Below are 25,734 nucleotides of genomic sequence, written 5' to 3'. Positions count from 1 at the left end.
CTCCACAATGGAATTAATGGAATTAGAGCATATGCTCTATTGGTGGAAAAATATCTAATTCCCTCCATGGGAACTTAGAATTTCCATTACCAATCACGTCACATATTTTTGCACTTGTGATTTTTTGAAATAGTTCCAAACTTCAAATATTCTCGAACCTGGCCTCATTGTTCAATACACGTAATGAAGAAATGTAACACTAAATAAATTTCAATAAGACAATAATGTAAATACCACAGAAATCGTTACGTAAACGAATGACGCTCTTTGTTCGTCCTAGTGCAAACTTCAGAAGGAGACTAACTCAATACTTTAACCGCCAAGTGCAGTGGACAAGAAATTCTGTAATTGAGAAACAAAGAGGAAAACCTTTGGAGCAATTTTCGTAATTACAAATATCTTACGTATAGAAATTACGAAAATTCACAATTCAAACTTGAATATAATGCATCTGCTGAGTTATCAATTCATTCAACTGATGTACTCAATGTTTCAATGTTGACATCTCAATACATGATGTGCATTTCTCTCTTTACCCCCTGAACCACCATAGTGAATACCACCGTCGTCTCGATCCTCCTATACCACCTGCTCCACGGTAGCTTGAAGAGAGACCGTAGGTGTCACGCGCAGCCGGCCGGGAGCGTGTGACGTCAGCGGACCGTGGACCGTCTGCCAGGCGCTGTAACTTACAATAAACCAGTGTGCGGAGCGCCCGTCTTATCTTCCTTATCACAAATACGTTTACGTTGTAATATAATCTTTTCACACGAAAACCACTAAGATATTGCCTAAAACTAGTATTTTTATTATTTTGTTTGTGTGCTTTCGTAAATATTGCAGACCTACTTTAAAACCCAGAATAGTTTTAAAATAATTTTTAAATGCTTCAATACACCGGAATTGTTAGTATTTACAGTCCCCAGGTACTTGAGATACTATCACCCCTCAACACAATAATTAAAACTGAGAGGACTTTTCCTCGTGGTGAAACTTACAAGTTGACAGTGTGCGATATCTAAGATGGCCATGATACGTCCAACATGGCTGGAGACGGACGGCATTCATTTGTTTGAACTCTGCAGAGAGCTGTCCCTCCGGTACAAATTGTAACTCGATGATGTCATCACAAAGAGAGACAATCCTTTATTTTGTTTTTTTCTCTCTCCGCTTCGTTTAACAACACAACAAAGGGATGCGTCAGCTCTCTCTCGAGGAGGCTATTTATTCTTTGTCTCTGCTACCTTCTCAGAGCAGACAGAGGAATTCTGTCAGTTGTGAAGTGCCTCGAGAGACCTGTGTTATCTCTCCGTTCACAACTTACGAAGGGCATCGCTTTATAGAAAATTGCATGAACTTCACAAACAAAGCATTGAGAAAATATTCTCGAGACTACAGTTAAATTGTCGTAGGATGTAGATACTATTTGTGTTACATATTCTCATTGAACACCCTCTGGGTTGGGGAAGCAGATGAAGAATACACCCACGGCATCCCATTGCCTGGCGTACGAGGAGACTAAAAGGGGCCCTAGGGGCTCTCAACTTGGGAGCATGGGATGGCGATCACGGAGCCCTTAGCGAATCCTGGCATTGCTTCCACTTACTTGTGCCAGGCTCCTCACCTTCATCTATCCTGTGAGACCTCCCTTGGTCAACGTTTGTACTTTTCCGACCCCGACGGTATTACAGCATGCGAGGCCCTTGTCTTTTTTGTCCGGTTTTTCATTTTTCGACGTGTCGGATCCTGTTTTAATGTTGTAGCCATTTCTTAGCAGACAAAGTAGGGATCCCCAAACGACGAAAAACATACAATTAAGCAATTTCCTCATTTGTGCAGAAAGTTGAAGGGCCAAAGGACCCGGAAAGGTTTCGAATTGTGAGTTGGATATCTCTATCAAAATAAAACAACGAATTTCGAAAATCACTTTTGGCCTAAATGCAGTTCCGGAAAACAGCCTAAATCGCTTGTTTCTTTATACGTTTTGTTTTTTTTATTCAAATCCTAAGCAAAACAACTTCTTTACATAATGATTTATGTAATGTGTTCCTTGGTTCAATAACCTCAGGCTTATTTTGGTATTTTGAAAAATGTCCACGCCGAATGTAGTTATCAGGGCTTAAGTTAAAGTCTGCATTGACTCACATTAGCGCTCGTAATGCTAGGGAAAGGCGAAGTGCTAATCTAATCAACCGGATAACGATGATTAAGAAAAGGATTGTAATGTTCAGGAATAAATAAAGAATATATTTTGATGTTTTATTATATTTTATTTACCTAAAATTCGTAGCTCATATCCCTAGGATATTTTCAACATTGAGTTGCTTGCCTGAATGGCTAGAACTGTGGATTTTATTTCCTATGTTGGTGGAGGACGCAGGTAAAAAAATACTCCCACAGTATACCCTGCCTATCGTAAAGGTGATTAAAAGGGGGTGATACTTTTGGAACCATGAGACAAGCTGATTAGTACTACTACACGTGCCTGGTTGTGATCCCTTTTAGAACATAATAATAATATATTTGATTTACGTCCCTCTAACTACTTTTACGGTCTTCGGAGACGCCGAGGTGCCGGAATTTAGTCCCGCAGGAGTTCTTTTACGTGCCAGTAAATCTACCGACACGAGGCTGTCGTATTTGAGCACCTTCAAATACCACCGGACTGAGCCAGGATCGAACCTGCCAAGTTGGGGTTAGAAGGCCATCGCCTTAACCGTCTGAGCCACTCAGCCCGGCCCTTTTAAAACAATAATCACTACTACCTGAGGAACACGTACCGCTACTGCCTCCAGCTGGGTCTGTGATTAGTACCATCTAGGGTGGATCACTACAGGATAGTACCATAATAAAATAATGAAGAAATAAAAGTGACCTAGTCTTAAAAATGTGAATTTTGTGTGACCATGCCTCGAGTGACGTAAGAATCAAGTAGAAATTATTGAACACCTGTAGTGTGTTAATAAAGTAGAAACGTTCAGAACTGTTAATGTGAGTCTCCTCATGGTCTTTGTCCTTCTCGTGCAAAACTCGAAGTGGTATTGCTCGCATTTACACCAGCTCAGGAATCAGACATGATCTCCCGCTGCTTGGTGGAAGCCAGCTTTAGAGTATACTATAGCTCAAGTACTCGTCGTGACGGGACAATCATAATCATAACTAACTCCCCGGCTACTTTCCGGCAATATTCAAGCAGGCTGGTTTACTCAGGACACAGCAGTAATCCCATCTATCGGAGATGAGTGGCAGCAGAACAGACAAATAACAACACAATGGTCAATTAAATGTTACCGTATTGTTCGTCAGTTTTATGAGCTTTCGATATCGTCGGCCTTCACATTAGAGGTGTGACAAACGGTTATGTTTGTGTAACTGCTACACCTTTCACTGCTACAAGAAAGTAACTGTGAAAAGTAACAGTTAAAAATAACGTTCAATGTCACTCACCTTTTATTGGTCACGGCCTGGTCACGGTTTCAAGCCTGTCTCGTTACAGCTGTGTTGCAAAGTTCCATTCATTCACTCGCACATGCGCGCACGCATCACTACACTGTTGAAAGTCGGTGCAGCAAAATACGCATTTTTATTTGCTATAAAATTAACGAGAGGCAGGCAACGGATGAAATGAGAAGACAACATAGCGTCTTTTCTGAAATCTAGAGGAGTGAGTTTGACAATGCCCCGATCAAGGATAGAAGACAAGAAAACATGATGATTTGTCTGCCAAACCTCGACACAAACTGGTACAAGATAATCGATTAAGTAAAATGAAGTAATGTTATGTTATCTATAATATCAATATGGAAAGTTAGCATACTAATTTATTTATGGTACAAGAAAAATTATACGGGTGAAACTTATAATAATATTATAATGTAGGCAGCCTTGCGCGATGTCTGAGTCAACGATTACCCCTGAGCAGTTGAATATGTGATAACAGTTTACACTTTAGTTACCAGATGACAGCAGCAACTTAAACAAATACACTCTTGAGTATATTATACACTATACTGTATTTGACTTTAAGAAATCTCCTACGAAAGCGCTCTCACTTGGAAGATATGCGTACTCTCTGAACTCTGAAGGTCACATTCTGTGTCTGTAAGCTGCTACTAGTAACACTTCCCAGTTACTGTTTTCACTAGTACGTTATTCTGTTGTAATTACTCGGTAACCTGATTTTTCCTCGTTACATTTGTAGCAGTGACATGCATGTAACTGTGACAACGTAACCGCTACGTTATTTTTCAGACATCTCTACTTCACATTTAGTTTTCTTCCGACTTTGGAGTATTAGAACATCGAACGTAAAGGAAGTCCTTCTTTCTTTCGTCCCTCCCTCTTGTCTTAATCTTCAAGCGATCCTTCCCTTACTGTTTTTCTCATTTTTTTGATCTTCACAGCTTTTCTTGCCGATACGGACCGATGACTACGCTGCTTTACGCCTTAAAACAATCATGCCAAAAGAAAAACCATCGCCAGTTCACAAACTGAACAATATTTCCATGTCCGCAATACTCAGCGTTGATATGGACTAAGCAAGAAAAGGCTAAATTCATCAATTCTGTTATCATAATCGGTGCGGTACAACTATATAAGACATAAATGATCGGAAATTTTTGTTATGTAGTGCTTTACGATAGAACCAATAACATAGGTAGGCCCTATTTAAAAATTAAATTTTTGGCGCCTTCCCCTATACTACCATTTCATCCATCGTAAATAAACTATTTATAGTCTAGCCTGCAGTTCCGAGTTCCCTGACTTTACATCCCGATTTTTATTCAATTCTGTTCACGTATTTTCTCGTGGTTCACCCTTGTTATGGACTTAGCAACAAAAATCTAAATTCATGAATATCTCTGTTACCATAGTTGGTACGGTAAACTTTTCAAGATATAAATGATCGGTAATTTAATTTTCTATAACATTAGTTATGTAGTATTTATCGATAGGACTACTAATAAAATAGGTATTTGAAAATTACATTGTAAGCCTCCCGCTAAACTATAATTTCACTGAGCGTGATTAAAATTATTTATAGCCTAGAAGCGACTTTACATACCGATTCTCATTAAATTCTCTTCAACCATTTTCTCGTGATACGCGTACGTACAGATAGACAGATAGGGATGACAGAAAATAAAATAGTGCATTTTCTTGTTGCTGTAGACACGACCGATACAGAAATACCATTATTTTTTAAATTCTGAGTAATGTACAGACAAAACTATTATTTTATAAATATAGAAGATTATGTAGTCATGGAGAAACGAGTAAGTACCGTGGGCGACAAAACAAACGACACATATTATTTAATTATGTTATTACACTTCACTACAGAAGTTACAGCGCTCACAAAATGCATGTGTGAGGTTCATCTGCAACCTCGAATACACAGACCATGTCACATCGTTCTACACCAAACTCGGCTGCCTAACTTTACTGTAACGAATATTAAACCTCAATTCTCATTTTTACCTTAAAGAACGTTTCTATAATCTCTCTTTACACCACGAAAAAACACATTCTTACCATACCCAATCACAAGTCCTCAGCATATGGCAATTCCTTCACAGTTACTGCAGTTTGTGAATGGAATAAACTGTCACAAGACGTCAGAGGGATATAGCTATATCTACACTTGTGCGCTTTCACTTTCAACTTCATTTTCAACTTGCGTTTCCTCTTTCAATTCAACTTTCATTCAATTGCGTGTCTCAACGCATGACTTAAAGGAAAGCCAATTCGTCTCCACATTTAATCGTAAGTTTCTTGCCTCAAGCGCTATGGATCGGATTGACGCGTGCAGCGTTTATGGCGTTAAGAAATTCAAAAAAAGGAAAAGATCAGTGTGTGTGAAATATTTATTGAAGATAAAAGAGACTATCAATTGTATAAATAAATACGTTTAGACTAAGGCTTGTTTAAAAACATCGCTAGAATGTCTGAAGTAAACATTTATACATTATTGAGACTAATTGGACCAAAAATTACCAAGGCCGATACACGTTTCCGTGATGCTTTCCACTGTTTCTTTGCATTCATGAGGTGTTATTGAACCCTCAATTTGTGGATACCATGGTGATACGTAAATATCATCAGAACCAGACTTCTTCTTAGTGACTTTTTTTATGTTCCTTAGAGAAATATATTCGCAAAGTTTAATTTTATTCTTGACCCCACTGATATCCGACTTGTATCTTTCTCCCAGTTCTTTTCATGCATCCATACTGACGGATTTGTTTGTGTACGACTTTGAGTTAACATCCCACAATGCCGATTCTCTCTAATAATCCACAATAAACCTCAAAGTAGCTTTCTCTCTGTCAGTGGTTTTTTCACATGATATGATGAAATTTTAAACAAATGAAAAACAAAATACTGGTAAGTGAAAATATCAACCAGAGACAAACAAGTTGCACACAAAAATCCCTAATTGCTTTGGAATCTGGTTCAACACTACATGCGCTACAGAATTCGCTTAAGATTAAAACTACCAAAGTCGTTGACTAAGAATGTGGTTCTTAAAGCCTTGAAAATCATCATCATCATCATTGTTGTAACCAAGGTTGAAGTTTACAAAACACAACTTTTATTGCTTCACTTTATGATATTTACACAAATAACTGAAATTTATTTTGAAGCAAGAAGGAATATTGAATCTTGAGAAAAGTCTGTCTTTATACAATATGTACAGGTTTACAGTCTTATATACACTTCTATCTTGAAAAGATAGTCTTTGTGAATTGACACGTTGATAGTCGAGAACTATCTGGCACACTAACATGAATGTCTTTGAGAGTCCTTGTTTGTTGCAGTGCCTGAATTCCTAAAAAGCAAGTTCAATTGATTGGAGAAATTCCACCTAGCGAAACTAAGGGAGCTTGCATAAATTAGGGAATGAAAATGGCTTGTGAAAGAATTACGGAACATAGGCAGCGGAAACAGGTAAGGGAGCGGTGACCAGAGGTGAAACCTCGTACTGCCAGAAATTCAGTCCACCTGGTCGAAGCACATTTTCAAGAGGAGTAGCCTCCGTGCTCGACGTAGGGTGTATTCTGGAGCTGGACACCGGGCAAGTGGGCCAGTGAGCAGGCAGGGAGCTCCTATTTATAGTACACTCGATGGTCAGGCACGCGCACTGAGGGCTGCGCGTCGAAGCTAGCAGAATGATACACAGGCGCGCGTACAGCTGGCTGGTGGAGCGAGAAAGGGAGCGCCGGACATACAACACCCTCCCCTCCTAAATACGCCGGTACGGCGTGAAACGGCGGCGGCGCTGGCGGCGACTGCGATGCTGGGGCGGAGCTGCTGGTGTCTCTGTTGTATTGTCCGGAGCTGGAACTGGGCGGAGTGGCGCTGTCTCGTCCTGAAAGGAACCCATTGTTATTAAATGATCTAAGGCTCGTTCAGCAATAGATTTATCTGGTTTAGCAATAGCATCAATAGCAGGACAGGGGCGGTAGCGCAGACGTATCTGATCTTGATGGCGGCAGATACGTTTCTCCGGAGTCTGTATCTCGTATAGACGATGACCCAAAGATCTGCAGATGACTCCAGGTATCCAGAGTGGGTTGGATTTGAATGTCCTGGTGTAGACCTTGTCGTTGAGGGAGAACTTCGTTGGTGAGGTCTTATGCTGGGCCGGGAGAGGCTGTAACAGAGAAAGTAAAGTTCTGTGAGGTCGTCCATGGAGCTTCTGTGCAGGAGTGACATTATCAGCGCCGGGTAGAGTTCTGTAGTTGTTTAAGAGTTGGAGCAAGGCTTGGTCTTTAGTTAAGCCTGAAGAGACAGCTTTCTTCATACTTCTTTTAAATGTTTGTACGAAGCGTTCAGCTTCACCATTAGATTGAGGGTGAAAAGGTGGTGCTAGGATATGACGAATGCCATTATGTGTACAAAAGTTCTGAAAAGCAGTAGCTGTAAATTGAGGTCCGTTATCTGAAATGAGTACTTGCGGTAAACCTTCTGTAGTAAAGATTTTCTGGAGAGCACGAATGGTAGCTTCGGTTGTAGTAGTCGAATGCATATCCACGACATATGGAAAGTTTGACAGTGAATCGATGACTATTAACCACATGGAATTGAGGAAAGGACCTGCGAAATCGATGTGAACTCGTTCCCATGGAGTAGTAGCAGGAGGCCATGAAGCAAGATCAGAAGACGGGGCGTTCTGATTCGTTTGACATTGCTCACAATGACGTATTAGCTTTTCGATGGCGGCATCAATACCGGGCCAGTAGCAGTGTTGACGGGCGAGTTGCTTTGTTCTGGAGATACCCCAATGGCTTTGGTGTAATAATTCGAGAACTCGTTTCTGTAGGCTAAGTGGGATAACCACTCGGAAGATGGTGCCTGCTTCTAGTAATACAACTCCGGCACGAGTCGTGAGACGATGCTGCATACGATGATAAGGTGCCAGGTGGGCAGGAAGTGTGCTCTGAAGAGGCCAACCGTTGCGGATGTAAGTACGTACAGTAGCAAGTGTACTGTCCTTATCCGTAGCTTTAGCTATGCAGGTAGCATCAATAGGAAAACTGGATACAGTATCTTCAAGTTCTATGTCCAACTGAAGACATTCAGATTCTTGAGAATCGAAGGCAGTATCAGGACCAACGGGTAAGCGGGAGAGGGCATCAGCATTACAATGCTGGGATGTGGCTCGATATACAATCTGATAGGAATAATCAGAAAGGAACATGGACCATCTTTGAAACTTTCTGAGGGAATTCTCTGGGATCTTATTACCAGGATGGAATAAGTGTACGAGAGGCTTATGATCGGTAATGATCAGGAAATGGTTGCCATAGAGATATTCATTGAAACGGCGAATACCAAAGATGATGGCTAAAGCTTCTTTCTCTATCTGTGAGTATCGACGTTGATGGTCATTAAGTGTTTTCGAAGCGAAGGCGATGGGGCGTTCTTGTCCATGACGATCCTTCTGGGAGAGAACGGCACCGACACCGTAGTCTGAAGCGTCAGTAGCTAGCGTGATGATCTTGTCGGGCTGAAAATGAGTGAGTTGTATAGCTTGAATTAAGGCGTTGTTGATTGTTTTCCATGCCTGTTGGCATTGCGGAGTCCACTGAAACTTAACACCTTTTTTACGTAGAGCGTTTAATGGAGCTGCCACTGTAGCGAAGCGTGGAATGAACTTATTATAATAGTTCGCTTTGCCTATGAAGGACTGAAGCTGCTTGAGGTTCTGAGGTGCTGGCATGTTTACTATCGCTGATACATTCTGTGTACTAGGACGAATTCCATTCTTATCAAGTATATGTCCTAGGTAGTGAACTTGAGGCTGAAAGAAGGTACATTTAGCGAGATTCGCTCGTAGGCCATTGTCTTTCAATTTCTGGAGAAGGAGGCGTAGATTGGTTAGATGTTCCTGATGATCTTTTCCAGTAACAATAATATCATCCAGGTAGTTAGCACAACCGGGAATGGAGGCGGTGAGTTGAGCCAAATAGCGCTGAAAAATAGCCGCTGAGGATGAAACACCGAATGGGAGCCGCTGGAGCTGGAGCAGTCCGAGAGGAGTGTTGAGTGTGAGAAATTTCTTAGATTCTTCGTCTAAAAGTAGCTGGAGATATGCTTCTTTAAGATCAACTCGAGAGAAGAATTGTCCACCAGAGAGACGACGGAATAAGTCTTCTGGACGTGGAATAGGAAAGATATCTGTGTCGAGTTGTGCGTTGACTGTAGATCGAAAATCGCCACAAAGTCGAACATTACCATCAGGTTTCTTGATTACCACTAGTGGAGTAGCCCATTGACTAGAAGTAACTGGTACAACAATTCCAGTTTGTATCCATCTTTCTAATTCTTTCGTGACCTGGTCTTGAAGTGCTAGGGTACTGGACGTGCCTTGAAGAAGCGAGGCTTAGCTCCGGATTTCAGCTGTATGTGAGCTGTATAGTCTTTGGCTGTTCCGAGCTGAGAGTCGAAGACTTCAGGAAACTGCGCTAGGAGAGCGGTAACATCAGAAGTAGGATGCAAAGTAGATACGACGTTAATGTTGTCCTGTATCTGGAAACCAAATAAGTTAAATAGATCCATGCCCATAATGTTTGATGCAGTGTAGTTGTTAACTACGAGAAGAGGAATGGCCTTCTGAATTCCTTTATAACTAGCCTGGAGCTTGATTTGACCTTTGATGTCAATTTTCTTCTTGTTAAATGTCACGAGCTGGATGTCAGCTGGAGAGCATGAAGGTGTACCTAAGTTGTGGTAGGTAGTCAGGTTAATAATAGAGACAGGTGATCCAGTATCTAATTGAAAATCGACAGATCGATCAGAGAATGAGAGAGGAATGATGATCTTGTGAGAATCCTTTGTGGGAAGAATAAGATTGATCTGATCAACTTCCATGTCTTGGCGGGGCTGTATATGCTTCCGGCGTGCTGCAGTAGTCTTAGCAGGGCGGAGCGAACTTTGACAGACAGTCTTAATGTGTCCAAGTTTATTACATCTTTCACAAGTAGCTTTGAAAAAACGACAGTCACGACGTTCATGATGCTTGAAACAACCTCGGCAGGAAGGCAGGAGTTTCGAGGTGCTTTTAGAATTGGGCTTCCGTGTAGCATTACGAGAGGGAACCTGGCGAGAATGCTTGGTGGAGAGCGCCTTATCCGTACGGTTCACTGTAGCAGAGGACTTGCGGGCCTGAGGCGAGACTTGTGCAACTTCGTGTGGAGAAGCTATGGCTGCGGCAGTCTTGGTAGTAAGCTCATAAACCGTAGCAATACGCTGGACGTCTTCTAAAGAAGGGTTACTCTGCTTGACAGCGTCAAAACGTATTTTGTCTTCAGGAGTATGTAAAATTATCATGTCCCGAATGAGAGAATCAGTGTAGGATGAACCACAACCGTCCTTGGAGCAGATGAACTGGCAGGGTTTAGCTAGACCACGCAATTCAGTTATCCATTCAGTATGTGTCTGATGGGGTTGCTTTCTGCACTGAAAAAATTTATAGCGAGCAGCCACTATGTGAGGAGCTTTGGCATAGTGTTCCGTGAGACGGGCCAAGAGCTGTGTGAAGGGTACCTCAGATAAGTGTTCTTCCGGACTTAATTTACGTAGTAATTCACACGTAGCATTGCCAACCGAACTAAGAAATAGTGCGCGGCGGCGTTGATCATCAGTGACAGAATGGCAGATGAAATGCTGTTGTAAACGGGCTAAATAAACTGACCATTCTTCCTTAGCTGGATCAAAAGCAGAGAACGGAGGAATAGGTGATGGCTGTGTAGAGACAGAAATAGCTTGAATAGCCTGAATTAATGCTGCCTGTTGTTGTTGCATAAACTGTTGTTGTTGCTGCTGTAATGCTTGGAAGACCGTAGCGAGCTGTTCCGCAGTAGCCATTGCGAGATGCGTGCAAGAAAGAGTAAGGTAAGCTGCGTGTCAGAACTGGTTGGAGTGTCGTTGTTGTTTAGCACGTCGCCGTAGAGTTGACAACTGGGCCTGTTGAATTGTAGTGTCGTGTTTACCTCGTTGCTATAGAGTTGGCGATTGGGGCTGATGACGTGTAGTTTGGTGCTTTTGTACCTCGTCGCTATAGAGTTGGCAACTGGGGTCGAAGAATTGTAGTTGGTTGCGTTTTTTTTACCTCGTCGCCATAGAGTTGTGTTGTAACCAAGGTTGAAGTTTACAAAACACAACTTTTATTGCTTCACTTTATGATATTTACACAAATAACTGAAATTTATTTTGAAGCAAGAAGGAATATTGAATCTTGAGAAAAGTCTGTCTTTATACAATATGTACAGGTTTACAGTCTTATATACACTTCTATCTTGAAAAGATAGTCTTTGTGAATTGACACGTTGATAGTCGAGAACTATCTGGCACACTAACATGAATGTCTTTGAGAGTCCTTGTTTGTTGCAGTGCCTGAATTCCTAAAAAGCAAGTTCAATTGATTGGAGAAATTCCACCTAGCGAAACTAAGGGAGCTTGCATAAATTAGGGAATGAAAATGGCTTGTGAAAGAATTACGGAACATAGGCAGCGGAAACAGGTAAGGGAGCGGTGACCAGAGGTGAAACCTCGTACTGCCAGAAATTCAGTCCACCTGGTCGAAGCACATTTTCAAGAGGAGTAGCCTCCGTGCTCGACGTAGGGTGTATTCTGGAGCTGGACACCGGGCAAGTGGGCCAGTGAGCAGGCAGGGAGCTCCTATTTATAGTACACTCGATGGTCAGGCACGCGCACTGAGGGCTGCGCGTCGAAGCTAGCAGAATGATACACAGGCGCGCGTACAGCTGGCTGGTGGAGCGAGAAAGGGAGCGCCGGACATACAACAATCATCATCTGTTTACCCTCCAGGTTCGGTTTTTCCCTCGGGCTTAGCGAGGGATCCCACCTCTACCACCTCAAGGGCGGTGTCCTGGAGCTTTAGACTCTTGGTCGGGGATACAACTGGGGAGTATGACCAGTACCTCTCCCAGGCGGCCTCACCTGCTATGCTGAACAGGGGCCTTGTGGAGGGATGGGAAGATTGGAAGGGATAGGCAAGGATGAGGGAAGGAAGCGGCCGTGGCCTTAAGTTAGGTACCATCCCGGCATTCGCCTGGAGGAGAAGTGGGAAACCACGGAAAACCACTTCCAGGATGGCTGAGGTGGGAATCGAACCCACCTCTACTCAGTTGACCTCCCGAGGCTGAGTGGACCCCGTTCCAGCCCTCGTACCACTTTTCAAATTTCGTGGCAGAGCCGGGAGTCGAACCCAGGCCTCCGGGGGTGGCAGCTAATCACGCTAACCACTACACCAGAGAGGCGGACAAGTGTTTATTCTCTGAATATATATACAGGGTGAAGCGAAATTCGCTCACTCGGGCGTCGCACGCGACTCCTCACATGCCAGCAATAAAAAAATGTCTCTCATAAAAGTTCGTCCTGCGAGTATATCCGGGAGAAAAAGGTCGTTGAAGAGCGGCGATCTGGCAACACTGTAACCACATGTAGGGTAACTACCTCTGTCAGCAGAAATTAGTCATGCTGTACAGTTGGAGCAATGGATAGAGTTTTGGGTTAACATGCAGAAGTTCGAGGGGTCGATCCTGGGTTGAGGCGTATGTTTTTTAATTTCGTAAATGTAGTCCAGGTGGTACGGTATCTGGCATCTTAATCGTCAACAGCGATTGCAGCGGGTTCTCTAGAAATGGACGAGCATTCGTTTTCATTTGTCAGCTATGAAAGACGACCTTTCCACGTCGTAGGCGTGAATTTATTCGCACCATTTCAACTACTAGATGCGTTACAACGTGTTCAGCGTTACTAAATTTTGTAAATGTAGGATACATGTGACCTAAGAAACGGTGTCTTACTGTGTTACAGTATGTAACGTCCGACGGAAATTAGCAAATAAAAAACCACCTCAACCCAGGATCGAAACCTGGACCTCCTGCATGCTAACCCAAAACTGTACCCACCGCACCAACTGCACAGCACGACTACTACATGCTGACTAGAGGTAGTTACCCTACATGTGGTTACAGTGTTGCCAGATTGCCACTCTTAAACGACCTTTTTCTCCCAGATATACTCGCATGACGAACTTTTGTGACAGACATTTTTTTATTGCTGGCATGTGAGGAGTCGCGCTGCGACGCTCGAGTGCGCGAATTTCGCTTCACTCTGTATGTATAAAATTAACAGTTTTAAAACAAAGGAGATGAACTTTAATAGGTGAGAGAAACTGAGGTCTACAGATGTGTTCAGTTGCAGCTATGTACAACTTTAAATTGTACTATTATCGTTTAAAGATTTAGGAATTACTCTTCAAAATACAGGCTCAATTTTCCACCGTACATTCAAATTAAAATAAAGGGGCAGCAGCATCCAAAGCGATTCATGTAACCTCTAAGCTCCAGAAGCTCCCAGTAGGTACCTCAATGGTATTATTTAAACTGAAAATCATCCCAGTTGCAACGTATGGTATCCAGTTGATATGGGATAAACTGACTGTAGTAAGACTCGAAAAGGTAAACATAACATGTCAATGCCAGTGAGTCATTCTTCTTGGAGGACATAAAATCCATATTTGGACTCCCTGATACTGCCGCATCCATTGTGGTACTGTCCGACTCGTTGGCTAAATGGTCAGCGTACTGGCCTTCGGTTCAGAAGGTCCAGGTTTCGATTCCCGACCGGGTCGGGGATTTTAACCTTCATTGGTTAATTCCATTGGCTCGGGGATGGGTGTTTGTGCTGTGGCCAACATCCCTTCAACTCACACACCACACATAACACTATCCTCCACCACAATAACACGTAGTTACCTACAAATGGCAAATGCCGCCCACCCTCATCGGAGGGTCTGTCTTACAAGGGCTGCTTTCGGCTCGAAATAGCCACACGAAATTATATTATTGTTGTACTTAGAGAAATATGACGAAAGGCTCAGCGGATTCCAGAAATTTATTCATAACACGGAAGTAGTAAAGATCAGTATCTGAAGAGGGCCTAACTACAAGTAACGCCACATGCATACGGGTTCTGCAGGAAGGTAAGTGTAACCAGCGGATTCCACACTCCAAGGGAGGACTGTACAAGCCGTCTCTACTCAGTACATTTGCCAAAGACTGGTGAAAGCATTTCTTTTATGTATCTTATGTTTTAAGTATTCATGTATAAGCTAGATCTGATAGAGTGTCGGCCTCCGGGTCCCAAGATAGCGGGTTCAAACCCGGCAGAGGTACTCGAATTTATGAAGGGCGGAAAAAAGTCCATTCGACACTTCATGTCGTATGATGTCGGCATGTAGAAGATCTCTGGTGACACATTTGGTGTTTACCCGACAAAACGAATTAAATCTCAGCCAAAGACGCCCAAGTGAGTTTCGGTTTACTCGGCCATCTAGTGGGCCTAGAGTAAAACGGAACGTCGAAATTGACGAGCAGACAGCCAGATGGCACCAAATTAAAATGCGTGAACACGGTAGCTGAGGACATAAGATTATTATTATTATTATTATTATTATTATTATTATTATTATTATTATTATTATTATTATTATTATTATTATTATTATTATTATTATTTACCCTACTTCGCTGGCCTCGTATTATAGTGGTAGCGGGCCTGCTTCATACCCTAACGCCCCAGGTTCGATTCTTTGCCATGTCGGGGATTTTTCACGCGGATCTGAAAGCTGCCTCGCGGTCCATTCTTCTCAGACTACATGATTACAATTGAGGAGCTATCTGAGGATGAGATAGCGGCCCCGGTCTAGAAAGCCAAGAATACGGTTGACAAGATTCGTCGGACCGACCACACAACATCTCAAAATCTGCAGGTCTTTGAACTGAGCAGCAGTCGCTTGGTAGACCAAGACCAAATCGTTTCAGTTTTAATTACTGCCTTAATCGGCTGATAGTACCTCATGGGGAACATTGTAAGTAACTAGGAGTTAATATAAGTAAAGTTTAGAGGTTCTGGTAAGGAAGTATGTGGTCTGTTATGACCACAATGAATTTTTGCTAGGGGCTTTACGTCGCTCCGACACAGATAGGTCTTATGGCGACGATGGGATAGGAAAGACCTAGGAGTTGGAAGGAAGCGGCCGTGGCCTTAATTAAGGTACAGCCCCAGAATTTGCCGGGTGCGAAAATGGGAAACCACGGAAAACCATCTTCAGGGCTGCCGATAGTGGGATTCGAACCTACTATCTCCCAGATGCAAGCTCACAGCCGCGCGCCTCAACGCGCACGGCCAACTCGCCCGGTCCACAATGAATTAGAGTATGGTTCCCGTGTATGGGATCCTCACCAATATTACTTGATTCGAGAACTGGAAAAATTCCACACACAAAAAGAAAACAGCATGATCCGTTGTGAGTGATTTCCGACAGAAGAGTAGCGTTACGAAAATGTAGCTAACTTTGGGCTGGAAAGACTTGAGAAAAAGGAGACGAGCTGCTCGAATACGTGGTATGTTCCGAGTTGCCAGTGGAGAGATGACGTGGAATGACATTAGTAGACGAATATGTTTGTGTGATGTTTTTAAAAGTAGGAAAGATCACAGTGTGAAGTTAAAGTTGGAAATCAAGAGGACAAATTGGGTAAAATAATTGTTTATAGGAAGGGGAGTTAGGGATTGGAATAACTTACCAGAGGAGATGTTGGACAAATTTCCAGCATCATTGAAATTTCTTAAGAAACAACATGTAGGAAATATGCCACTTACGTGACTGCACTAACTGCAGAGCTGTGGTGATTGATTGATTGATTGATTGATTGATTGATTGATTGATTGATTGATTGATTGATTGATTGATTGATTGATTGATTGATTGATTGATTGATTGATTGATTGATTGATTGATTGATTGATTGATTGATTGATTGATTGATTGATTGATTGATTGATTGATTGATTGATTGATTGATTGATTGATTGATTGATTGATTGATTGATTGATTGATTGATTGATTGATTGATTGATTGATTGATTGATTGATTGATTGATTGATTGATTGATTGATTGATTGAACCATTAAGGCTGTAGGACAGTTTATCTTGTCTACTAATATTACTAAATGTTTTCAATCCTCCCCTGATAGGACAGGCGGGCCTCCTAGACGGTGACGCCATCTTTCAGACCGGGAGGTTTGTTACGGTGAAGGAGATGTTCGGAGAAGGTGTGAAGGTTGGCGGCCGTGGCTTATACTAGCAACAGTCCCGGCATCCGGCTTAATGCAAGAGAATGGAAAACCACGGAAAATCTCAGATCAGCCGTCCGTCTCCCGTACACAGAGACGTAGAGCCACGGTAGAATGGTGGCCACCCCTCTTCTTCTCGGTTGGCCGGTGGGAGTGCAGAGCTGCCGGACCACGGACCAGTCGTGGCCAGTTGTGGGTGAAGACCCACTCTGCATTCGCCCCTATCTCTGGACATTTATTCGACACAGCAGAGCTCTTCGTCCTGTCACTGGGATTTATATATATTGAAAGGATCACAAAGATAGGGATTAGTAGCAATGAGATTGTTTATTTAAAAGGAAAGAATAAGGGAATGTTATAGAGTAATTTTTTGTATATAATTACGAGTATATATATATATTGTTGGACATATGCCATGGCTGACAATGGCTGCGGTTTCTGGCGTTGAAGTCACATCCAGCGCACTCTGTAGGGTTCCTTCTATTTATATACATGCTCTTTGGATCTGCTGCTAGATAGTAACTCCTTGGATGGCGTAATAGTTTTCGTCTGACCACACATGGCCATGTGAATACACTTTCGCTTGCTAGTATTTGAAAGCAAAACTTATATGTTGTAATTGAACAACATGTCAACTTCGGGAGTTTACATCCTGGATGTTAAAGGTAAAGTTTTAATATCTAGAGACTATAGAGGTGATCCTGATCATGGAGTGATTGAATCTTTTATGCCTTTGTTGGTAAATGGAGAAGAGGAAGGAACATTGACTCCTGTCTTACAATCAGACGTGTGTACTTTCATGTATGTGAAGTACAATGATCTCTACATTGTGTCAACCACAACACGAAATGCTAATGCGGCGCTTGTCTTTGTTCTGTTGCACAAGATCGTCACAATAATGACCGACTACTTCAAACAATTACAAGAAGAGAGTATCAGAGATAACTTTGTTATGATTTACGAGATTTTGGATGAAATTATAGATTTCGGCTATCCGCAAACAACAGATACTGCAACTCTACGGGAGCAATTGACTCAAGAAGGCTACGAACTTGCAGTTCAACCAAAAGTCCCCATGGCTGTCACTAACGCAGTGTCCTGGAGGGCGATGGGTATCAAGTATAAAAAGAACGAGGTTTTCTTGGATGTCATAGAATCTGTAATTCTGCTTGCCAATGCTAACGGAAACATAATCAGAAGTGAAGTTTTAGGCGTTATAAAACTGAAAGTGTATTTATCAGGCATGCCTGAACTTCGTCTCGGATTAAATGATAGGGTATTGTTTGAAATGGCAGGAAAGGACATTACAAAGGCAGTTGAGATGGAAGACATTAAGTTTCATCAGTGTGTTAGATTATCAAGATTTGATATAGATCGTACAATTTCTTTTATTCCTCCAGATGGTGTTTTTGAGGTTATGTCGTACCGTTTAAGCACTCACTACATCAGACCTTTAATTTGGATCGAGTATACGACCGAGTTTCATGCTCACAGTCGTATAGAATACACGATCAGGGCCAGATCTCAGTTCAACTGTAGATCTACTGCTAACAACGTTGAAATTCTTATCCCCGTCCCTGGTGATGTCGACTCCCCCCAATTCAAATGCACCATCGGTACGGTGAACTATGCCCCTGAGCAGGACGCCATCTTGTGGAAGATCAAGTCATTTGTTGGTGGTAAAGAATATTTACTCTACGCACACTTTGGCTTACCGAGTGTTGAGGCAGAAGAAACTGAAAGTAAGCCCCCTATTCAAGTGAAGTTTGAAATACCTTATTACACAGTATCGGGGATTCAGATTCGGTATTTAAAGATAATTGAAGAGTGTGGTTACACCGCCCATCCTTGGGTGAGGTATATTACTCAGAACGGAGACTATCAAATACGTACCAACTGAGAGTTGTACAATAGGTATGATTATGTTATAATCCGTGTATATTCCCAGTTCTAAGTGAAAGAAATGTTATAAATGTTACTTTTGTACTTTTTGCAGCAAGGTATCATTCGACGTGATAAAATAATTATAATTTTCTGTCTTTTAATTGTTTACAGCCTACCCAATACAGATTGTCTAAACATGTTCAGATTGTAAGATATTTATCACAGTTAACTGAATGGTGTAATAATCACTGGAAATTGTTCTATTCACTACCATATTAAAAGCAATTACTTCATTTGCTGTCCCACAGTTCGCATCTTTGTAAAGGAAAAAAGTTACTTTCACAGTCACACTGATAGTAGTGATATATTACAATAATTACAATCAAACAGCCAAGGAAATTGATTGATGATTTTGAATTTCTGCTGAAAAATGTGTTCCTTATTCATCCTTTGAATCCGTAGACGAATTTAATCACGATAAGTGATACTATTTTAATTGTGTTCATATTAATAATTAATTTGTACATATTAAATAGAAGGCAGTAGGGAGTGAACAGTTTTATGTGTATGTATCGTATCTGTCGTACCCATTGTTGAGAGAGCAGTAATCCCAACCAGCGCAGAACACCTCTTTCAGTCAATGTTGTTGTATTTTGCTCCCTCACTACCCATACACGCACGCGCGGAATGCCTGCCCTTTGTTTATTTCTCGCGGAGCACGTGTTAGGGCGGGTCACAAGGCTGCCAACCTGTACACTTAAGAACTAAGGGGTTAGTGGTAGACCCCCTGTGGGTGGGGGCGGTAGAATAACACCCACGGTATGCTCTGCCTGTCATAAGAGGCGACTAAAAGGGGGCCGACGGCTCTCAAATTGGGAGTGGGGGTTGGTGACCACGCCCCCAGGGGCTCTGAACGTGGGACCGTGGGTTGGCGACTACGGGGCCCCTAGCTGAGTCCTGGCATTGCTTCCACTTACTTGTGCCAGGCTCCTCACTTTCATATATCCTATCCGACCTCCCTTGGTCAACTCCTGTTCTCTTTCGACCCCGAAGGTATTAGGTTTGCGAATCCTAGGGAGTCTTTCATTTTCACGCCCATCGTGGCCCTTGTCTTCCTTTGGCCGATACCTTCATTTTTCGAAGTGTTGAATCCCTTCCACTTTTCCCTCTGATAAGTGTTATATAGAGGATGGTTGCCTAGTTATACTTCCTCTTGAGACAATAATCACCACCGTTGGTGTCCACGAGGCCCTCAGCTGAGTCCTGGCGTTGCTTCCCCTTATATGTGCCAAGTTCCGCACTTTCATATATTCTACCCCACCTCCATTAGTCGACTCTTGTTGTTTACCGACTCCGACGGTATTAGAGAACTCGAGGCCTAGGTAGTCTCTCATTTTCACGCCCTTCGTGGCCTTGGTATTTCTTTGACTGATACCTTCACTTTTCGAAGTGTCAGTCTCCTTCCACTTTGTCTACTTAGTATCGTTAATAGAGGATGGTTGCCTAGTTGTACTTCATCTTAAAACAATAATCACCACCACCGCCAGTGGTGGAAAGGTGAATTGCCTGGTAAAACGTTTTTCTTGCCGTGCGGACAGTACGCGCCGCGGCTATAGATAAAACCCTCTCCAAGAGAGTGTTCTCATTTCAGAGATTATGTTAGGACAATAGCAGCTCATTCTATGAACACTAGTGGTGGAAAGGTGGATACAACTTCCGTACTTTTTTTCCTGACAGAGGTTCTAATGTTGAAAACGTCACAAACACCTAGCCCCAGAATCATAGGAATTAACTAATGAAAGTTTAAAATCCCCGACTCGGCCGGGAATCAAACCCGGGACCTCTTGAATCAAAGGCTAACCATTTAGCCATGGAGCCGAACATTTCGAAGATGATAGGCTCGAACTCCATCGTCAGCATCACTGAAGATGTCTTCCGAGGATTGGGTGAACGAATCGTATCCATGGAATTTCATTACAATTTTTATCTTAAATTGAGGATAATAACTGCTTACTTCGGTACATTGTGACCAGTAGTGGTATGTTCCAAGCTGTCAGTGGAGAGATAGAGTGGAATGACATCAGTAGACGAATAAATTTTAGTGGTGTCTTTAAAAGTAGGAAAGATCACAATATGAAGATTAAGTTGGAATTCAAGAAGACAAATAGGGGCAAATATTCGTTTATAGGAAGTGGAGTTAGGGATTGGAATAACTTACCAAGGGAGACGTTCAATAAATTTCCAGTTTCATTGCAATCATTTAAGAAAAGGCTAGAAAAACAACAGATAGGGAATCTGCCACCTGGGTGACTGCACTAAATGCAGATCAGTAGTGATTGATATGAGTTTTTCTACGTCACAGTGTTTCAGTACGTCTTTTGTTCATGGAACACTTTTGTATATGAATTCTCAAGAAGAGAACGAGTTATGACATTTCATTATGGCGAGTTGTTGACTTGGGCCCATAACACATTCTTCTTCTCCTTCTTCTACTTCTTTATCTGTTTACTATCCAGGGTCGGTTTTTTCCTTGGACTCAGTGAGGGATCCCATCTCTACCGCCTCAAGGGTAGGGTCCTGGAGCTTCAGACTCTGGGTCGGGGGATACAACTGGGGAGGATGACCAGTACCTCGGCCAGGCGGCCTCACCTGCTATGCTGAACAGGGGCTTTGCGGGGGATGGGAAGATTGGAAGGGATAGACAAGGAAGAGGGACGGAAACGGCCGTGGCCTTAAGTTAGGTGCCATCCCGATTTTGCCTGGAGGAGAAGTGGGAAACCACGGAAAAACACTTCCAGAATGGCTGAGTAGGAATCGAATCCACCTCTACTCATTTGACCTCCCAAGGCTCTGTGGACGCCGTTCCAGCCTTCGTACCACTCTTCAAATTTCGTGGCAGAGCCGGGAATCGAACCCGGGCCTCCTGGGGTGGAAGCTAATCACACTAACCACTACACCACAGAGGCAGCAATTTGTCTTTAACAATTTTTTTGTAACAAATGTTGGGATTGTTTCGTGAAACAGGGTACTTTTAACCGAAGTGTTAAATTAATAACAGTTGTTAGTTAACATTTGTTAAGTAAAATTTAACACAGAGTTGAAGACACCGGCCTTAAGAGCGGCGTTAAACCACTAACAAAAGCTTAACTTTCGAGGAACATAAAAAACTGCAACTCGTCTGTTATTATCTTGGCACGATTCCCAAATCGGATGTTATGTTCAATTGATTCTGCGGTAACTGCTACAAGCAGTGTTCCAGAGTTATTTGACCAATGAAATCTGTAACAGGCCCGAAGTATAATTGAACTGGTTAATTAATTCTGCACGCTGTGGTAACAGCAGGCCTCAATTTAGCAACGCCACTCCATCTACTATGGCCAATAAACCTGGCTACAGCTCTTCTAGAGTATCGATGTAGTCGGCATTCAATGCATTTTTTTTCCCCGATCACATTTTCCAATGCCGATCTTCAGAATTTCTCTTACAAAATTGTTCTTCGAGGTGAAGAAGTTCTCCAAATATTTTTCCCAACTTTGGAACGACAAGTAGCAAACACGGGGTTTCTATCTAAGTTTGGCGTAGCTTGTATCAGGATCCCCACACATATTTCAAATCCGACCACGAGAGGACGAGTGAGAAAATACATGTTCAAATACTTGTTCAAATTCCGCACCAAACAAGTGCACGTGCATAGGACCTATCAAGAAGACAGCAGTGTAGTTGGCCATGCACACTAATTCAAAATCCGCACCAAAACAAGTGCATGAGGTTAGGACCTGTCAAGATGACAGCTGTCAGGTTAGCCACGTTCACTTGTTCAAATTCCGTGCCCGCTCGTGGCCAAAAAAGTAAGGTTAGGACATCTCAAGATGGCAGCAGTGAAGTTAGCCGCGCCCACGTGTTTAAAGAAAGTGAGGTTAGGGTCTGTCAAGATGACAGCTGTCTCTTAGTCAAATTCAAAATCACTTCTTTTCCAGTTCTCGTATCAAGTAGTGCTGGGGTGGGTCCTATACACTACCTTCCATAAAAGGCCACTAAAATATGTGATCTTGTAGCAGGCGCGGCTTCATAATGCAATCGGCAGAGTTGCAGAAACACCAGAATGAAATATATACAGGGATGAGCGATCCAATCCTTTATACTATTTGTTGTTATTATCGAGTGGAAGATCGATATCCATTCACTAACTAGTGATCTGGCAACCTTACTTGGAACTGTGAACGACGACATATTAGGGCGAAAGCATGGCAGACACTTCAACCACCTATCGGAGAAAGCTGTAGTTAAGAGTCGCCCAGGTGGAAGATTCCCTATCTGTAGTTTACCTAGTCTTTTCTTAAATAAGTTCAAAGAATTTGGAAATGGATTGAACATTTCCTTTGGTAAACTATTCCAATCCCTATAAACGAATATTTGCTCCAGTTTGTCTTCCAAATTCCAACTTTATCTTCATACTGAGACCTTTCCTTCTTTTAAAAACACCATTCAAAATTATGCGTCTACTAATGTCATTTCATGCCGTCTCTCGACTGACAGCTCGGAATATTTTCTTAACCCTACTCTTTTGTCAGAAATCATCCAGAACAAATCGTGCTGTTTTCCTTTGAATCTTTTCCATTTCTCGTATCAGTTAGTCATGGGGTGGGTCCCATTCACTAGAACCATACTCTAACATTGAAGTCTTATCAGAGATCCCACTATGGGTGGAAGCGGTAGAATAAAACCCACGGTGTCCCCTGACTGTCGTAAGAAGCGAATAAATAGGTCCCCAGGGGCTCTCAATAGGGAGCGTGGATTGGTGACCACGGGACCTTTAGCTGAGCCCTGGCATTGCTTCCACTTACCTGTGTCAGGGTCCTCACTTTCGTTTATCCTACTATTAGGTGTCGGGGCCTAGGGAATCTTTGATTTTCACGCCCTTCATGGCCCTTGTCTTTCTTTGCCATATATCTTCATTTTTCGTTAATACGATTACCCCAATTATGATCATTCGTTACATTAACACCTGGATACTTACAGTGTTCCCCATGAGGTACTATCACCCCACTAACAGAGTAATTAAAACTGAGAGGACATTTTCTGTTGGTGAAAGTTAAAACCACCGGGCGAGTTGACCGTGCGATTAGGGGCGCGCGGCTGTCAGCTTGCATCCGGGAGATAGTGGGTTCGAATCCCAATGTCGGCAGCTCTGTGATGGTTTTCCGTGGTTTCCCATTTTCACACCCGGCAAATGCTGGGGCTGTACCTTAATTAAGGCCACGGCCGCTTCCTTCCAATTCCTAGGCTTTTCCTATCCCATCGTAGCCGTAAGACCTATCTGTGTCGGTGCGACGTAAAGCCTCTAGCAAAAAAGTTACAACCTGACTTTTCATTTCTCTTACCACCATACCATTGTCTGCTGTCTATCTCACAATATTCTCGAGATCTTTCTGCAGTTGCTCGCAATCCTGTAACTTATTTACTACTCGATAAAGTATAATGTCATCCCTGAAAAGACATATGTGATCCCAGTCCTTTACTCATATCTTATAATCTACAGCAGGGCCTCTCAAACGCCCAAAATCTCACGCGTGCAAATCGGGGCGCAAGAGCTCCGTGTAGTGTGCATCGGTCTCGCTCGGTACGCCTCGGACCAACGCTTCGCTTCTGGGCTACTCGGCAAAGCTCGGCTCAACTCGGCTCGGATGTGGAGCGCTACGGAGCAAGTGAGGAAGAGGGAGAAAGACGGAGCGAGCGAGACAGGCGTGGGGAAAGAGAGAGACAGCGCTATTGCTCCAAATCGAGGAGTGGGGGTCTGCACTCTGGTCAACCAAGCGAAGTCGTCTTTTGCACCGTGCACAGTGCATGCACCGAATAATGCTGACCTTTGCGACACCCACGGTAGTTAGAAGAGAGACGGTAGGTGTCACGAGACGGATGTGCAGTAGACTGCCGTGGTCGTGACGTCACTGGACCGTCGCTCCCATTACACTACGCATTGTTTTGCGCGTTAATATCAGTCTATATACTCTTTGGTGTCGGTGATTTCATTCTAAACAGTGAATTTCGGTGTAATGCTGTTCGTCTCCGGTCTACACATTCTTTCTTTAATTATTTAATTACTTTCGAGACTTGAAAATGTTTTGAAAGTCGTGAACTTGTGCATATTGTTCGCCAATGAAGTGAATTCCAGTGTTTTGTACTGCGCGGTAGCAGGCTGTACAAACCATCCCAGCCCTAATATACTTTTGTCAAATAGGGCTTCATGCTCTACTGGATATTCTTTTTTTGCTAGTGGCTTTACGTCGCACCGACACAGATAGGTCTTGTGGCGACGATGGGATAGGAAAGGGTTAGGAGTTGGAAGGAAGCGGCCGTGGCCTTAATAAAGGTACAGCCCCACCATTCGCCTGGTGTGAAAATGGGAAACCAAGGGAAACCATCTTCAGGGCTGCCGAAAGTGGGATTCGAACCCACTATCTCCCGTGTACCGGGCGGTACACCTCTACTCCATTTATTTAAAAGTTGCGCCAGTTGAAACTCCTCTTCTGGAGGAAGGTTGAACTTTATCTATTCTATTAATTCTCTACTTTCTCAGAAGATGTCACCACGTGGAAACTTTTGAGTTTTTGAACTGTGTCACTTTTGATGTGTTTTTGTTTCGCTTGAAGTAAGAAGTGTGAACTTTCTCTTCTAGAGGACACTACTGAAGAATTACAATAGTGCAACCTAGTGCGGAGTCAAAGAACTATTTTGTTGGAGAAATTTTTATTTCAAGAGTTTGTTCTTTGTTAAATTTCCTTCTGTCATGGTTTAAGTTGGCTGTATACCCCTCTTTTTCCCCTTATTTTGGATCTAGCCAATCCCGAATTTCTTTAATTAATTTTCCACCAATAATGTGTTTCTTCTTCCTCTATGTAGGGGTTTCTTTTCCCTAGCCAATAAAAACTTTGAGGGAGGGTGTTTTATTTCCCCTAACGCCTAGAATCTTCCGCGAGAGGATATAAACTGCTGATTTTGGGGTCTCCGGGCCACTTTTGTTCCATCTCTCAGTGTGTAAAGTACATAGCAGGAGGCGGGAAGCGCCTCTTTCTTCACCAGCTGTTCAACTTCAGGTAATGGCCTCTTAATAACATCTTTTCTAGCTAGAGTTGGCAGTTTAACTCTCGCGGCGGGTTCTAGGTCTTCCACCATGTAA

General features: G+C 42.7%; 1 protein-coding gene and 1 pseudogene across 1 annotated transcript in view; both read left to right on the top strand.

Moving 5' to 3' along the window:
• Positions 1-25,734, top strand: part of LOC136886720 (ras-like protein family member 10B) — a 175,825-nt gene that overhangs the window by 74,877 nt on the left and 75,214 nt on the right. The gene's annotated exons all lie outside the window — the stretch shown is intronic.
• Positions 17,266-18,573, top strand: LOC136886311 (AP-1 complex subunit mu-1 pseudogene; annotated as a pseudogene).

This window comes from Anabrus simplex, chromosome X (assembly GCF_040414725.1).
Source record: "Anabrus simplex isolate iqAnaSimp1 chromosome X, ASM4041472v1, whole genome shotgun sequence".
Taxonomy (NCBI): Eukaryota; Metazoa; Arthropoda; class Insecta; order Orthoptera; family Tettigoniidae; genus Anabrus; species Anabrus simplex.
This window is presented reverse-complemented; position numbering and strand designations above follow the sequence as displayed.